The 16,293-nt window shown below is 45.4% G+C and overlaps 1 protein-coding gene and 1 long non-coding RNA gene across 2 annotated transcripts in view; one reads left to right on the top strand and one right to left on the bottom strand.

The window, feature by feature from the left end:
* Nucleotides 1–4,904, bottom strand: part of LOC111543428 — a 73,793-nt gene extending 68,889 nt beyond the window's left edge. The window contains exon 1 of the long non-coding RNA XR_002731859.1: nt 4,872–4,904. This is a non-coding gene — a long non-coding RNA (uncharacterized LOC111543428). The remainder of the gene's footprint in view (nt 1–4,871) is intronic.
* GNA14 (G protein subunit alpha 14) overlaps nt 1–16,293 on the top strand; it is a 228,873-nt gene that overhangs the window by 200,429 nt on the left and 12,151 nt on the right. The gene's annotated exons all lie outside the window — the stretch shown is intronic.

Here is a 16,293-nt window from a genome sequence, read left to right as displayed (position 1 = left end):
CCCCCCCCCCCCCCCACACACACACACTCTCTTGTGTGCCGTTCTGCAGTTAAGTAAAAATCTTGGGTAACTTTTTCAGACTTTGTCCAAAACTAATTTGATTTTTTAAGGATATGTACCACGTTTTGTAGAGTCGTGTTGTGTTTAATATGCCACTCTGGAAATGCTTATAAAGGCATCACTGGGCTGTGTGCACTTCAGGAAAGTCATCCATAGACACCATTTGTTTCAAAATTTGATAAGAGTTAGGCAGCAGAGGGACTCAATTCTCCACCAAGATCTGGAGTGCAGATATCCTTGTTGCCACTTAAAGGCAAATCTGTATGCCTCACACGTCACATGAGTAGGGGTGACTTTGGTGAATCCTAAGGCCGTACTGGAGCTTGTCACTTGGCTAGGCATCTATCTCAGACCTGCTGACAGGACCAGTGTATTTCTATGGGGCTCAGGATCAAGCAGTCCAGCCTTTTACTGGATCATATCTCTCAAGTCAGCCTCTGTGGAGTTACATCCGCTTCCCCCGGGACGTGGTGCGAGACCAGCAGGTAGTGAGCATGGAGCTCACTAGATTGAGTGGAATGTTCCTGGGCTGTGGGGACTTCACGAGACCACATCTAATTTTTGCACAAATATCTGTCACTCACCACCTACCTGTGCTCGGCTGGTTGCTTGGTTGGGATGTTTTGACAGGAAGTAGGAGACTTGGTTAAATGTCTGTATAACTTTGAGCTGCTTAAAGAGAGAGACACTTTGTACTAACCCCAACAGGTTTCCTTACGCACCTGATTATGACAAAGAATCTCGGGTTCTTGCTTTGGAGAGTGGCTGAGCAGTTTTGCTGCACGTTGGCTTGTTCACCTGAGCTGGAAAAACCTGTGGTCCAGAGCCCCAGGGTGACTAATGAACATGTGTGTGACGAGAGAGAAAACGATTTGGGGCAATTTTATTTTGGGGGAATAACTGCCTTTGAGGCTGTCTTCCTGGTTATTTTGAGGATGTGTGATTCACAGAAGAGAGAGGGACCTACACATTGGTCATCCTTAAGATTTTCAGGGCCATCCTAGAATCGTCTTCATCCTGGATCCCAGGAACAGACTTCTTTATCAATGGTGGCATTCCTTTACATCCTCAGCTAAGTGTAGTTATGATGATTGCTTTAGAGCACTCGAAAAAGAGTGACTACAGTGGCTGCGTTTGCCTTTATACTTTGAAAGAATGTCCACAACAATAAATATTTATGAAGCTTTATAATTAAAAAATACATTCTTTAGAGAATGCTAATGATGAAAAGACCACCCCCACCTCCCCTCCTCATTTTACCAATGAGGAAATTGAGGCCCTGCGGTCAGATAAATTCATTGAAGGCTCCCTAGTAGGGGATGACCTGAGATTATATCTTGAGTCCTCTTGAAGGAAGCCAATCTGACCCATGTGTGTCCCCCATAGGACCATCACATTCTTAGGGTCACACTATACTCCGGTGCCATATTCGTCCGTTCTCATGCTGCTATAAGGACAAACCCAAGACTGGGTAATTGATAGAGGAGAGAGGTTTAATGGACTCACAGTTCCATATGGCTGGGGAGGCCTCACAATCATGGCAGAAGGTGAAGGAGGAGCAAAGGCACATCTTACATGGCAGCAGGAAAGACTGTGTGCAGGGGAACTGCCCTTTATAAAACCATCAGATCTTGTGAGACTTACTCACTATCAAGAGAACAGCATGGGAAAAACCCACCCCTATGATTCAATCACTTCCCATCAGTTCCCTCCCACGACATATGGGGATTAAGGGAACTACGATTCAAGATGTGATTAGGCTGAGCACACAGCCAAACCATATCAAGTGCTATCTTAGGAAAATCATCACCAAAAACATGAAAATTCCAAACACAGGCCACTAGATAGACCATAGGAAGAACAATTTTTACAGCACCAGAACTCATTCAATCTCAGATGGAAACATGTGCATCAGGTGACGTAGAGTTTTTGCTGCTCTGTACGTTGGAGAATGACTGTGAACGTGCCATCAGTTTGATTTGGAGGTGACAAGTAGGTTTTAGCAAGTAGGTGAATTCGCATATATGGAATCATGAACAGTGAGAATCGGCAATGTTTCTTCATTCCTTTGAGGTGGCATGTAAGCCCTCAGGCACTTAGGAAGGTGGGAGGGAGATGGATGAAGATGAGGATTACGGTCTCTGCCCTTTATTAAGAGCCTCCTGTGCATCGGTAAGGCTGATCACTTGATGTTTTACTGGGGCTGACCGCAAGCCCCAGGGAGCAGAAGTGTATAGACACAGGCAGAGCTCCCTGTTCTTGCTTTGGTGTATCCCATTTTGTAAATCAAGAGTCAAGATCATGACCATGAAGAATTCAGGGTGGAGACAGAAAAGGGCAATTTATTTAGTCCCACCAGCCGAGAACCAGAATGCCAAAGCTCCAGAATCCTGTAGCCCTGGGACAAATGCCCTAAGGATGCAGAAGCCCACGGAATCCCAGAATTCCAAATGTCTGTTGGCCCAGCTCCAGCTTCCAGGCTGTCTGGTACCATGAACTACTGCCAATTCCTCATGTTCTCTTTGTTTCTAAAGTTCTTGTCTGAGCAGGGAGGCGGTAGGGGTCTGAGTCACTGTGAGGCACACATAGGGAATGTCTAGAAGGAGGCCTGGGCCTAAGAGGGGTTCTCAAGAGGGAGATTATGCTCTGGCGTGTTGCCATCAAATAACTTTGTTTCCTAACATTTATTCTTCAGCTCAGCCTCAGCTGTACCTGCCTAGCTGGTGTTAAACTAATGAATGTAACATTCCCTCCCTTTGCATTGGGGTTTGAGGATGAAACCTGTTTGACAGTGAATTGGGGGAAAATTTGTATGGATTTGCCTTGATGAGGCCTTTTTCAAAGATTGGGGAGGCCACTGGTTTCTCTTAAAATTCAGCAGCGCCCCAGGGAGAATGTAGGGGCTGTCCTTCCACACTTGTCTTAGATTTCCGCCTCTCTGGAAACGTCTGGCCACTGGTTGATTGACACAGCGTATACTTTGTAAAAACAAACAATGTGATATTTTACCTCAGGGGAACTAGCACATGATAACATGGCTTGCTTAAGGAAGTTATAAAGAAGAAAAAAGAAATGGAAAATTCTGTTACTTCTGTTAATTCTGTTAATGGGAATCAGAACAATTCTAAGATTTTCCATTGGGTGGCATTTTATTTAATGTTACTATGTACAGTCACTCATTGCTTAACAACAGGGATACCCTCTGAGAAATGTGAAGTTAGGCGATTTCATTATTGTGTGAACATCATGGAGTGCACTTACAACAACCCATATGGTCTAGCCTACTACACACCTGGGCTACCAGGTCTAGGTACCTGGGTCACCTTTTGCTCCTAAGGTACAAACCTATACTGCATGTTGCTGTACTGAACACTGTATAGTTGTAACACAATGGTATTTGTGTATCTAACTGTATCTTAACATAGAAAAGATACAGTAAAAATGCTGCATTCTAATCTTACATCCTATCATACCATTATCATATACGCAGTCTGTTGTTGGCTGAAATATCATTATGCGGTGGATGACTATACATGCTTCCAGTCGGGGCAGGTCCACAATCTAAATTATTTCTAGGAATTCCCCTTTAAAACTTCTGAAGAGTGGGAAAATTTGTTTAGGTGGGATTCTCTTGCTTTTTGCACTAACTAAATACATTTTTTAAAGGTTGCTTCTCCACACTCTGCACACCTCTTACCATCATTCTTATAAAGACCAGAAGTTTGAGCATAAAGACAATTGTTTTTCATAGTTGCATACTTCTACCTCGAATAAGCCTGGCAAAGAATTTATGGGTGCTGCATACACACATGCTTGATGAATGAATGAATTAGGAATTAGGGCTGCAGCAGTGTGCTACTTGGATGCATTTAATTAGAATTATCAGTCTATACAGATGCCCTAGACTTATGATGGGATCATGCCCTGATAAACCCATCATAAATGGAAAATGTCAAAAGTCAAAAATGCATCTAATTTACCTAAACTGCCAAACAGCATAGCTTAGCCTGGCCTGCTAAATGCACTCAGAATACATTAGCCTACAGTTGGGCAAAATCATCTAACACAAAACCTGTTTTATAATGAAGAATTGAATATCTCATGCAACTTACTGAACACTGACCTGAAAATGAAAACCAGAATGGTTGTATGGATACTCAAAGTATGATTTCTACTGAATGGTTACTGCTTTCACACCATCGTAAGTCAGATAATTGTTCAGTCAAGCCATCATAATTTGGGGACTGTTTGTAGAAGGTGTCAGCAAACATTTTCTGTAAATGGCTAGATAATAAGTTATTTAGCCTTGGTGGACCATACCGGCTTTGTCTCAACAGCTTGACGCTGCTGTTGCAGGTTTGAAAGCAGGCAGACAATATCACAATATCACGAGGCATAGCTGTCTTCCCATAGAACTTTATTAGCAAAAACAGGCAGTCTGCTGGATGTGGCCCATCAGCTGCAGTTTACCCTGATCTACATGAAAGCATACACTGGCATCATACAAATGTTAGAAACCAATGTGGTAAAAGAGATTTCAAGACTCTGTGAGTGGTAGAGAGCATGCTCTGTGTTCACCAAATCCCATTCCACCTTCCATCTGAACACATGGGAAGAACACATTTCCCAGCCTCCCTTGCACTTAGCAGGGGCCTTGTGACTAATTGGCCAATGAGCTGTGTCCAGAGGTTAAGTCCACCATGTCCCATAAGACTTCCTGAACACTGCTCCATGTTCTCTTCCCTCCCCTGCAGACTGGGTGCAAATAATCTAGTGAAGGACTCCAGGGCCCTTCGAGTTGGTGTACTCACTTGCTGGAGCAAGCCTGGATCCCTGAATAACTCTGTGGAGGAGAGTCCTCCCCACCCCCTACCATGACCTTATAATGGACTGTGAAGGGTTGTAAAATACACCTGTGCTGTTAAGGCACTGAAATTCCGGGATCATCAGCCTGTCCTCTCTAATCATACCATGTCTGGGCTCAGATCTGGATAAAGGAAAGAAACTGAAAAATAAATAGAGTTGTCTCCAGGGCTAACAGCCTCATGTCTGGCGTACCTGTTGACTGGGGAAGAGAGGAACAAGGAGGTTTTGGTGCTCGCAGTCTTAGAAAGTTTATGCATAAGTAGTACTGTAGTTGGGTCTGAGAAACGGGACCTTGAAGAGAGAGTCATTGTGAGGTAGGGTGGCAGAAAGGAGCAGATAACGGATAAGTAGCTTTTACAAAAATTGTACATTGAGGCTGGGCATGGTGGCTCACACCTGTAATCCCAGCACTTTGAGAGGACGAGGTCAGCAGATCACTTGAGGTCAGGAGTTGGAGACCAGCCTGGCCAACATGGTGAAACTCATTCTCTACTAAAAATACAAAGATTAGCTGGGCGTGGTGGTGTGTGCCTGTAATCCCAGCTACTTGGGAGGCTGAGTCAGGAGAATTGCTTGAACCTGGGAGGCAGAGGTTGCAGTGAGCCAAGATCACGTCATTGCACTCCAGCCTGGGCAACAGAGCAAGACTCTGTCTCAAAAAAAAAAAAAAAAAGTACATGTACTGCACCAAAACTTGTAGCAAGGATTTATACTTGGTGTGATAGTTCATCTCTGCACTGGTTAAAATGGATTTCTTTAAGCTAGCCTAGAACCTCACATGCTAACATCATTTCTCTCTCTCTTTGGCTGTATGCAGTCAAATTTACTAAAGTTAAAATAATAAACCAGTACCACAAACTCAGTGGCTTAGCAGGATGAAGTTGATTTTGTAGTCACATCTGTGTCAATTCAATATAAGTTGGTGGGGGTGTGGTGCTTGGGCTCTGCTCCCCACAGTCATTCAAAATCCAGATCCCCATCACCTTGAGTGTCTCCCCCGACCCGTTCTCCCTCACTCTCCCTCAGCTGAGAAATGGGAAAAGAAAGATGGAGGGGGATTGCATGGGAGGTTTTGGAGGTCAGGCCTGGTCATGGCATGCATTGCTTCAGCCTGAATTCCCTCAATCAGAACTCAGTTACACGGGCCCACCTGACTGCCCGGAAGGCGGGGAGACACAGCATGACCCACAAGCCCAGGAAGAAAGGAAAATAGGAAGTGCTGCACCCGTAGCCATCCTGGCTTCGTGGGAAAATACTTTGAGCTCCCAATAACCAAGTGTACAAGTAAGTTTCTGAAACCACCCTGTTCTTAAATTGAAGCCTTGCTGGTGTTTTGTTGAATTACTGTAAGCCTTTAGTAATGCTTCCTTGTCTGGAAGGGCTGTGAACATAATCCAACACCAGAAAGAGAATGAGATTTCTCACAGCTGGTTGTGCCGCTGCAGGAAGCCCACAGGTGGGGCAAAGCATTTGTTACCTTCTCTGTGGCGGGGCCTTTTGGTCTGAGAGCTCCCTGAGCCCTGCCGCTCTGGTCACTCACCTTTCCTGCCCTCTGCCTTTCCCTGCAGAGTCCCAGCCTTTTCCCCAGCAGGGCCCTGGTCACTGGAAAATTAGGAACAAACCCTGCCATCCTCCCAGCAGCAGGCTCCGCAGATTCTGAAGATAGGCACAGACAAAGGAGATCTTCCCCTTGATAAATTGGACTGTCAGTGATAAAGCAATTTTTATGTGCTAAAGAACTAAAAGAACTCTCTCCACTAGAGGAGGAAGGGAAGGAACAAGATAGTGAACAAGATGGTGACAGGGACAGAAAACTCTTATCTTCCCGCATAACATGACCATATCCAATGGCCCCTGGGCACATGCAATTAACTGGCCCAAAACAAATATGTATTTTTTGAAGATGGAGTCTCGCTGTTGCCCAGGCTGGAGTGCAGTGGCGTGATCAGAGCTCACTCCAGCCTCCAACTCCTAGGCTCAGGTGATCCTTCTGCCTCAGCCGCTGAGTAGGTGGGACTACAGGCGCCTACCACCACGCCTGGCTACTTTTTTTTTTCTTTTTGTTTTTCGTTTTAGAGACAGGTCTCACTTTGCTGCCCAGGGTGGTTTTGGACTTCTGGCTTCAAGTGATCCTTCCGCCTTGACCTAACATGTTGGGATTACAGGCATGAGCCACCTTGCTGGGCCCCAAAGCCATTTTCTGAGAAGCAGCCCCACTGACCAAATACGTGCATTCCTTGTTTGGAGGGTGTTGAGGGAGTTGGGCTACCAGATGCTGTTTGGAAAATTTCACTTGATTTTGTTCCACTGAGGGTTTAGGCGCTTTCCAGAGCATCTTAGGGAAAGGCATGTTATGTGAAATGCAAGGTAGCAAAGGCTGGTCTGGTCCCCCTCCCACACCCCCGCTCCATACACAGAACCACCTTTGGCAGGCACAGGCAGGAAGCCATGTTCTTGGCAGCAAGAAGGGAAGATGTAGCAGCTTCTCCTCCCCGCGGATCAGGCCACCTCTAATGGGAAGTAGTAGTTAGGCCATCTCTTCACTCATCCCCAGTTGAAAGGTCTCCTTTCCTTTGAGCCCAGCATTTGTGTGGGGCTCTGTTGTCATTCCTACTCAGAAGGACAGCTGTAATTCTGCAATCCTCTAGGTTAGGGCCTATTTCTATTCCCAGCAGCTAGCCCTGGATCTGGCGTGGAGCAGGGGCGTGACACTGTGCACTGAGTGTTGAACGAGTCTGCCTGCTGGTGCCCAGCTGAGTGTGGGATGTTTACGGCACCCCAACTGAACCCTAAGCTACCTCCTCCTGGACCTAAGGTGATCGGGGATTTTTGTCCCTACATAGAATTGAGCGGACCGTAATGGAAGCTCTTGTGTGTCAGGGAGTCAGAGCTGCACAGAGTGCTGGGAAACGATGGGCTCGTGATGGGGACTGAACTGTGTTCGCTGCTGGAGCTGTGACGAAGATACTGGAAGGCTATTGCTGCTGCATGTCTCAGGGGAGCCTGAGGCCGCTATAGGTCAGCAGGGCTGGCAGTCAGGGAGAAAATGGGGATGCGAAGCAGGGAAGAGCAAGGGTAGGCTGGAACCTGCAAAGACAAAGCAGAACCCACAAAAGCCAAGTGGATTCTGGGGGGTTGAACTGGAACCTGCGCAGGTGTCACCATCCTGACGGTGCAGGTAAGTTGTGGAAGAAGCTGGCACCCTTGGCCATGGATCTGCACGTGTGCCTGCCCCAGAATGTGGAGAAGCCCAAGGAGAAGATCCAGGCAGGAGTTAAATGTGCTGAGAACTCCTGCGAGGTTGACCAGATCAGCTGGGCTGTTTTTAAGCAGAAACAGGCCTCTGAACTCCAGACCCGGACGGCGGCTGCATCCTTCTGCCTTGCAAGTCTCTTTCCATTTCTTCTGTGGCCAGCCGTAACCCAGAACCAAACATGGTGGGGCATTCTGGGAAACGTCAGTAGGTTCAGCTAAGCTGGCACGGTGCAAGGCCACGCATACCATCTCTCAACTGTATTATTCACACTCACGTAGCTACAGGTGTTTAAGTATTTATCACAGGAGCCTTGGGAAAGAGCCTTTTTAGTGAAACACACTGAAGTTGCTGTTTTTTCAGAGACAGAGTCTCGTTTTCTTGCTCAGGCTGGATGGCAGTAGCACAATCATAACTTACTCTAGCCTCCAACACCTGGGTGCAAATGATCCTCCTGCCACAGCCTCCAGAGTAGCTGGGACTACAGGCATGCATCACCATGCTCAACTAATTTATTTTTTATTATTTTATTTTTAGAGATGTGGGTCTTGTTTTGTTGCCTACGCTGGTCTCAAACTTCTGGCTTTAAGTGATCCTCCCACTTTGGCTTCCCAAATTGCTGGGATTAATTACGGTGCCCAGCCCTGACTGAAGTTTTGACTGTTAAGAAAAGATAAAGTAACTAACTTGGCCCCTCATGCCAACACTTTGTGGCCAGTAAATTCTGCTATTTATTTTTGTTGTTGGAGAAAAGAGGAAGTGAAAGAGAAGGATGAAGACTGTAGTAGAAATAAAGATTTCTGTTGAATCTTGAATTGGGTTTAAAAAGCTTGCTTCCGTTCTGAGTGCATGGGAGACTGGAGAAGTCTAGGTGCCTTTAGCTCCGTGTTTAATATTGAAAGGTCTGCGGAGTGGGTGGAGTGAGCTTGCAGGGGCAGGAGGGAGGCGAGCGAGTCCTTGCTGAGCTTAGAGTTTCCAGAGAAGATGAAAATTGATCAAAAGAAGCTGGAAAACCAATTTTTTAAATGAAGTCTTAGTAATTAAATATTCTACATATGCTTTTAAAAGTATATCTATAAATATTCTAGGTGTGCTTTTAAAAAGTATATATTCTACAGTTATTTTGAATGCATCAAAATGTAACCGTAAGTTCAAATTTGCTGATCATAATGTTTATCTATGTTTTTCCTGAGATTTTTGTCTGTTTATCAGTTAGTGAGAGAGGTATGTTCAAGTCTCTATACAATGATTTGTTCATTTCTCCATTTCCACCTGTGAAATTTTGCTCCATAGATTGTGATCCTATGTTAATAGCTACATAAAACTTTAGAGCTGCTATGTTTTTCCAAATCTTTTTGTTATTTGAAATATCCCTCTCTTCTAGCTCTAGCTCTGCTTTTCACCTTGAAGTCTGCTTTTATCTTAGTAGAGAGACTCCAGTTTCCTCTGGGTTAGTGTTTGCACGGCAGATCTTTTGCCATCTTTTTATTTGTCATCTGTCTTTGTGGTTGTCCCATCTTCTTATGCTTGATTATTTTGGGTGGAGCCCTGGATACATATTTGAAAAAATAATTTGAGGATGAGGAAGATCTCTCAAACTCCAAAAGGGAGTTTCCTTGTCTTCTGCCAGTTGTCTGGAGATACCTGATATCTGAGATTGTCATGATTCCAGCTGAGTTGCAAACCCCTCAGGGCTGCTCTGTGGAATCCTAGCACAGAGCCAGAGGGTGTATGAGGGCCTTTTGCTCTTGCAGAGCCTTAGACCTCAATCCTTGTCACTCTAGCCCTGTGATGTTGGAAAAACAGCTGCTTAACCATCAACTGCCCCTTCCAGAGTTGATAGAAGCCCCAGGAGTAAAACATCCCCATTGTAGGGCTCATCTGCTTGGGCACTGTCTTCCCCTGTGTAGTGGCTTAGCAGTTATTAACTGTTGCATCATTGCATTAGCTTTCTTTCTTTTTTTGAGACATAGTCTCACTCTGTTGCCCAGGTTGGAGTGCAATTGTGTGATCTCAGCTCACTGCAACCTCCACCTCCTAGGTTCAAGTGATGCTCCTGCCTCAGCCTCCTGAGTAGCTGGGATTATAGGCTTGCACACGCCCAGCTGATTTTTTGTATTTTTGGTAGAGATGGGGTTTCACAATGTTGGCCAGTCTGGTCTCGAACTCCTGGCCTCAAGTGATCCGTCTGCCTCGGCTTCCCAGACTTCTGGGATTATAGGCATGAGCTACTGCGCTGGGCCTCTGTTAGCTTTCTAATACTTTCAAGCATATTTGCAAAATATTTTGTCTGCCATTTCTAGCTGCCCTTAGTGGGACAGTTGATTCAAATTTCCTAGTCATCCTCCTTTACCAGAATCAGAAGTTCCTTGTTTATTTTCTATAGGAAAACCTCCTTTCTCTGCCATGGTTAACTGGCATTTTCTTTATGACGTAATATTTTGCTTCAAAAGCTGATGGTTATGGAATATTGAAATTTTCATAATTTTTGTTTAATAGAACACATAGTGTAATTCTGGACATGGAAAACACAGAGTATAATTCTGTAGTTGTTAAAGAGGGGTGATTTTACAAAAGTTGGAAATATTATGCTACAAAAAGTTCTCATATTTAATAATATATTTTATCTTAATCTCACTTGTGTTTACAAAGCTTACAGATATTGCATATCACAGTAGACACTTGAAATAGTAAGTTTTTATTATCTATGATACGTGTATTAGTCCGTTCTCACATTGCTATAAAGACATACTGGAGACTGGGTAATTTATAAAGGAAAGAGGTGTAATTAACTCACAGGTCCACGTGGCTGAGGAGGCCTCAGGAAACTTAACAACCATGGCAGAGGGGAGCAGGCACCCTCTTCACAGGCAGCAGGAGAGAGTGTGAGCTTGTGAAGAGGGAACTGTCAAACACCTAGGAAACCATCACATCTCATGAGAACTCACTCGCTATCACGAGAACAGCATGGGAGAGACCGCCCCCATCATCCAATCACCTCCCACCAGGTCCCTCCCTCCACACGGGGGGATTATGGGAATTACAATTCAGGATGACATCTGGGTGGGGACACAGAGCCAAACCATATCAATACGTTAACAATTACTAATTTTAACAAAAAGGTTAGACAGGAGCAATTCGCTCAAGAGATCTATTGTATATCATGGTGACTAAGTTAATAATAATATATAGTATATTTGAAAACTGCAGGCTGGGCGCGGTGGCTCATGCCTGTAATCCCAGCACTTTGGGCAGCTGAGGTGGGCAGATCACTTGAGGTCAGGAGTTCAGGACCAGCCTGGCCAACACAGTGAAACCCCATCTCTACTAAAAATACAAAAATTAGTCGGGCATGGTGGGGGGCACCTGTAATCCCAGTACTCAGGAGGATGAGGCAGGAGAATTGCTTGAACCTGGTGGGGCGGAGGTTGCAGTGAGCTGAGATCATGCCCCTGCACTCCAGCCTGGGGACAGAACAAGACGGTGTCTCAAAAAAAGAAAAAAAGAAAAGTGCTAAGGGAGTAGATTTTAAGTGTTCTCACCACAAAACAATAAGCATGTGAGGTAATACAAATGTTAAACAGCTTGTTTTAGCCACTCCACAATGTATACATGTATCAGAACATCAGCTTGTAAGTCATACATGTATACAATTTTGTCAATTAAAATATAAGTAAATAGAAATTAAAAATATAAAATGTAACCAGAATGCTTAAAGATCTGACAGAGGAACAAGGACTCTAGCTTAGTTGGAAAAGTGGATCTTGAACAGAGAGCTGGGAGCCCTGCTGTCCTGGGGCATTCATAGAGCAGGAAGCCCCCGTGGGGAGGATCTGGTGGAGATGGGGCAGCCTGCTGGGCTCTGGGTCCCAGCCAGAGGGCCTCACCGCACTCGACAGAAACTGTCACCAGCAGTCGCGGATCCCTGCGTGAAACCGGCAGGGCGCCACTTCAGCAGCAGCTCCTGTTACTGTTAGCCTGGGAATTTCTGAATGAAACACACATGGAGGACATCTGCTTTCCAGGTTCCCCTGTCAGAGCAGTGAATATGGTGATTTTGTTTGAGAAAGGAAAAAGAGAAAGCCAGATATGAGCTCAATTTTGAGAGCCTGGTCATGTTTCTGTATCACTGAGTTTGCTCCTATAATTACTCCTTTGAGAGTGATTTTTTTTTTCAATTAAATGAATGTGTTAGGCAATTTCAAGTCATGATGTTTCTCTAGCCTAGGACTCTCCATGAACCACAGACAGACCCATTTTATCCGTCTGCCTTTTAGACATCTCCACTTAGATGCTGGCCACCTCAGACTCAGCATGTGCCCCACCCAAGTCACATCTCCCCTAACCCTCATCCTCTTCTGACTCTTTGTCCTCTCTTTCCCTGAGATGAAGCCAGCCTTAAATGCTTTCCCCACAGTGCGGGAGAGTCCCTTGTGCTCAGAGTGCAGGTGCCGTAGAGGCTGTTTGAACAGGCCCACTCAAGTACCCACACACCTGTGGATGAGCTGCTTGCCAAACCAGAGTTATGCACAAAACTCCACTCTTTTGGGTCATTATCATTGCTTTGTTGCAACAGTATCTCACTCTTTCACTCAGGCTGAAGTGCAGTGGCACGATCTTGGCTCATTGCAGCCTTGACCTCCCAGGCTTAAGCAATCCTCCCACCTCAGCCTCCTGAGTAGCTGGAACTACAGGCACAACTACCATGCCCAGATAATTTTTGTATTTTTTGTAGAGATGGGGTCTCACTATGTTGCCCAGCTGGACTTGAATTCCTAGGCTCAAGCGATCCTCCCACCTTGGCCTCCCAAAGAAGTGGGATTACAGGCGTGAGCCACCGCCCCCAGCCAACTCCACTCTTGTAATACACAGACAAACATTGTTAAGGGTCTACAGAAAGTCATTCATTTCATATTCCATATTCCAATTAAAAATTGTATTTAAATAAAGGTTACAGGGTACTCCCTTCGTCATTCCTCCCTGCCCTTCCTCATACTTGTCCCTGGAACACTCTCCGGGGCCTCAGCTGCCACTGTCTCCACCGGCCATCCTCATAATGACTTGTGACAAAAGAACAGACCCTTGCTGGGCCATTCTCATTCAGAGGGACAAAAATGACTTCTCTGACCAAGAACTTTTCCAGATAAATGGAGACTAACGGAACACAACCACTAAATGCAACATGTGATCCTACACGGGGCTCCAGACCAGATAAAGGACATTCCTGGAACAACCGGCAAACTTTGGACAAGGCCTGAAGATTAATAATCTTTAATAATAATAATAATGGTGTGTCCATGCTCATTTCCTGATGCTGATCATTATACTGTGATGATGCAAGATGACGTCCTTGTTTTTAGGAAATCACACTAAGTCTCTAGAGATAAGGTGGCATTGTGCCTGCAACTTACTCTCAAATGTTTCAGGAAAAAAGTAAATGTGTGTGTTGGCCCACATGGGTGTGCAGTGTGTGTGTGTTTGCACACACATGGAGGGAGAAAGGATGAATGATAAAGCAAAGTAGTTAGTTGTTCACATTTGGCCAATCTTGAACGGCTTAGAACTCTGTACCATTTTCCCCACATTTTTGCAAGTCTTATATTATTTCAAAATAAGAGTTAAAAAAATCGGCTAGGCGCAGTGGCTCATGCCTGTAATTCCAGCACTTTGGGAAGCTGAGGTGGGTGGATCACCTAAAGTCAGGAGTTCAAGACCAGCCTGTCCAACATGGTGAAACCCTGTCTCTACTGAAAATACAAAAACAGAGTGAGCCTCTATCTTTAAAAAAATAAATAAATAATAAATCTCCACACTTGGAGTACTTCTGGGCCTCTTGGGTGCAGTCTGCTCCAAATTCAAGTTCTAAAGTTGGGTTTCCAAAGAGGCTGAGCTCTCTGCTTCTTTCAAGCCAGATTCTCCAAATTACCCTCACCTGGCTAAACAGACAATATGTCTTCCTCTCCTGGTGAGGTCTCCTGGTGACCTGACAGGTCATATCTGTATCTACTCCCTATTTTTCATGTAGAAGCTTGCTTTCCTCTTTGATATCTCACTGGGTTCCACTTCTCTCTACTACAAGAGCCAAAGGCTGGGTCTATCCATTGCAACGTGTTATCAGTCAGGATCTGTGCAGTAGGTCATGCCGCACTAACAAACTACCCCTGAAGTTCAGCTTACTTAACTTTGTTGATAACTTGTAAATTGATTTCTCACTCATGCCACATATCCAGCATGGCAAGTGAGGGGATATCTGTGTTCACGGTAGTCATTTAGGAGCCCTGGGCGATGGACGCTCCATCTTGTCTCATGCTTCTAAAATCACCACAGCAGATGAAAATGAGTGTGGTGCATTACTCACTGACTCTGAAAAGTTTTTCCTTTCCTTTTTCCTGTCCTTTCCTGTCCTCTCCTTCTCCTTCCTTCCTCTCTCTCTCTTTCTTTCTTTCTCTGTCTTATACAGGGTCTCGTTCTGTTGCCTATGCTGGAGTGCAGTAGCTCCATCTCACGGCAACCTCTGCCCCCCGGGTTCAAGTGACTCTCCTGCCTCAGCCTCCCGAGTAACTGGGATCACAGGCGTGCACCAGCAAACCCGGCTAATTTTTGTATTTTTAGTAGAGACAGGGTTTCACCATGTTGGACAGGCTGGTCTTGAACTCCTGGCTGCAGGTGATCCGTCTCCCTCCGCCTCCCAAAGTGCTGGGATTACAGGTGTGAGCCACTGCGCTCGGTCATAGCGTTTATTTTCAAAAGAGACAAGAGTGATTTCCACTCACATTTCATTCACCCTAAAGTTCAGTCCTACATTGTGTTTGTGAGAAGGAGAGATAGAAATGCATTTGTCACAGCCCTGATGATTGTCGCAGTACTAACGCTCAGCAGTTAACCTGATTTTGATAGTGAAACTTAGCAGTGCAGCAAAAGAGGCCTGCCTATAAGAAGCAAGGACGCTGAGGGCCACCAGAGGCCAAGTTAGAATTACAGATTGGCCAAGCGTTGTCTGAGCGTCTCCTCCTCTGAGAGGCTGCCCTGACCTGCTCTGTGCTCCCACCATGACCTGCACGGACTTCTGTCTTCCCACCCTAGCATGCTTTCACTCTTTATTTTCTCATGATTTTCTGCCTTGTTAGGTAGATGAATTTTACATGCACCACAGATGTTCATGCACCTATCAATAGAAGGCACCTATTATTTGCAATAGAAGGCACTGCACTAGGTTCTGGGATATAGGAACAAATAAGACATTGGTTCTGCCCTCGTGGCATTTCCTGGCCTGCCATGAAGGCAGAGAGGAAAACAGACATTTTACATTGAGAGGGTAGAGCTCAGCACAGCTGACCTATTTGGGAAGCAAGAGGGTGGCGAGAGGAGGGGAGGACGTGGGAGATAGCTGTTCTGCACCACACTGGACAGTCACCATCCAGGTTCTCCATCCGTTGTTCTCGCCGGTCAGGAAGAGGGCTCGTGATGTGCAGCGTGCCGGTGGTGAGATTATAAGTCAGGGTTTAGAGGCTACTGGTGTACCCTGTTTTTGCAAACAAGAAATACTTATTAGACATCTGCTGCAATAGTAAAGGCTAATTCTACTTACATTTAAGTAACACTTCATGATTCAGGTGCCCCTGGAAATCATGGCTCATTTTACAAATGAGGACGCTAAGGCAGGTAACTTGTTGGGGTCCTTAAAAGTCCCAGCTACACCATGTAGAACTCAGGGTCCGGATTCCCAGTCCAGCACACTTTCCAGTAATCCATCCTGCCTGGACCTTGTTTGAGAACCTACCTGCCTGAAGGTCCTACAGTCTCCAGAAGAGTTTACATTCACTTTCATGATAGGTATGGGGAAGAGTCACATCGATTTAATCACAGTCCTTGGTTAGGATGAGCCAAGTGGATGTGTAAGATCCTCCTTTTCTCTGGCTTGCTGTTGGATAATTATAAGGATGAACAACGCACGAGAAAAGTGACTTTTCAGGGGGTACCATCTACACTTGACATCCCGGCTACTAAGCAGATGCTTGCTGACTCACAGCTGCTGGTGTAGCCAGCCCTGCATGGTGATGTCATTGCTGTGGGATACAGGAAGATGGGAGGGGGGAGAAGAGCCTGGGGTCCTG

This window comes from Piliocolobus tephrosceles, chromosome 14 (genome assembly GCF_002776525.5).
Source record: "Piliocolobus tephrosceles isolate RC106 chromosome 14, ASM277652v3, whole genome shotgun sequence".
Classification (NCBI taxonomy): Eukaryota; Metazoa; Chordata; class Mammalia; order Primates; family Cercopithecidae; genus Piliocolobus; species Piliocolobus tephrosceles.
The sequence above is the reverse complement of the archived record's forward strand: the minus strand, read 5'-3'. Positions and strand labels throughout refer to the sequence as shown.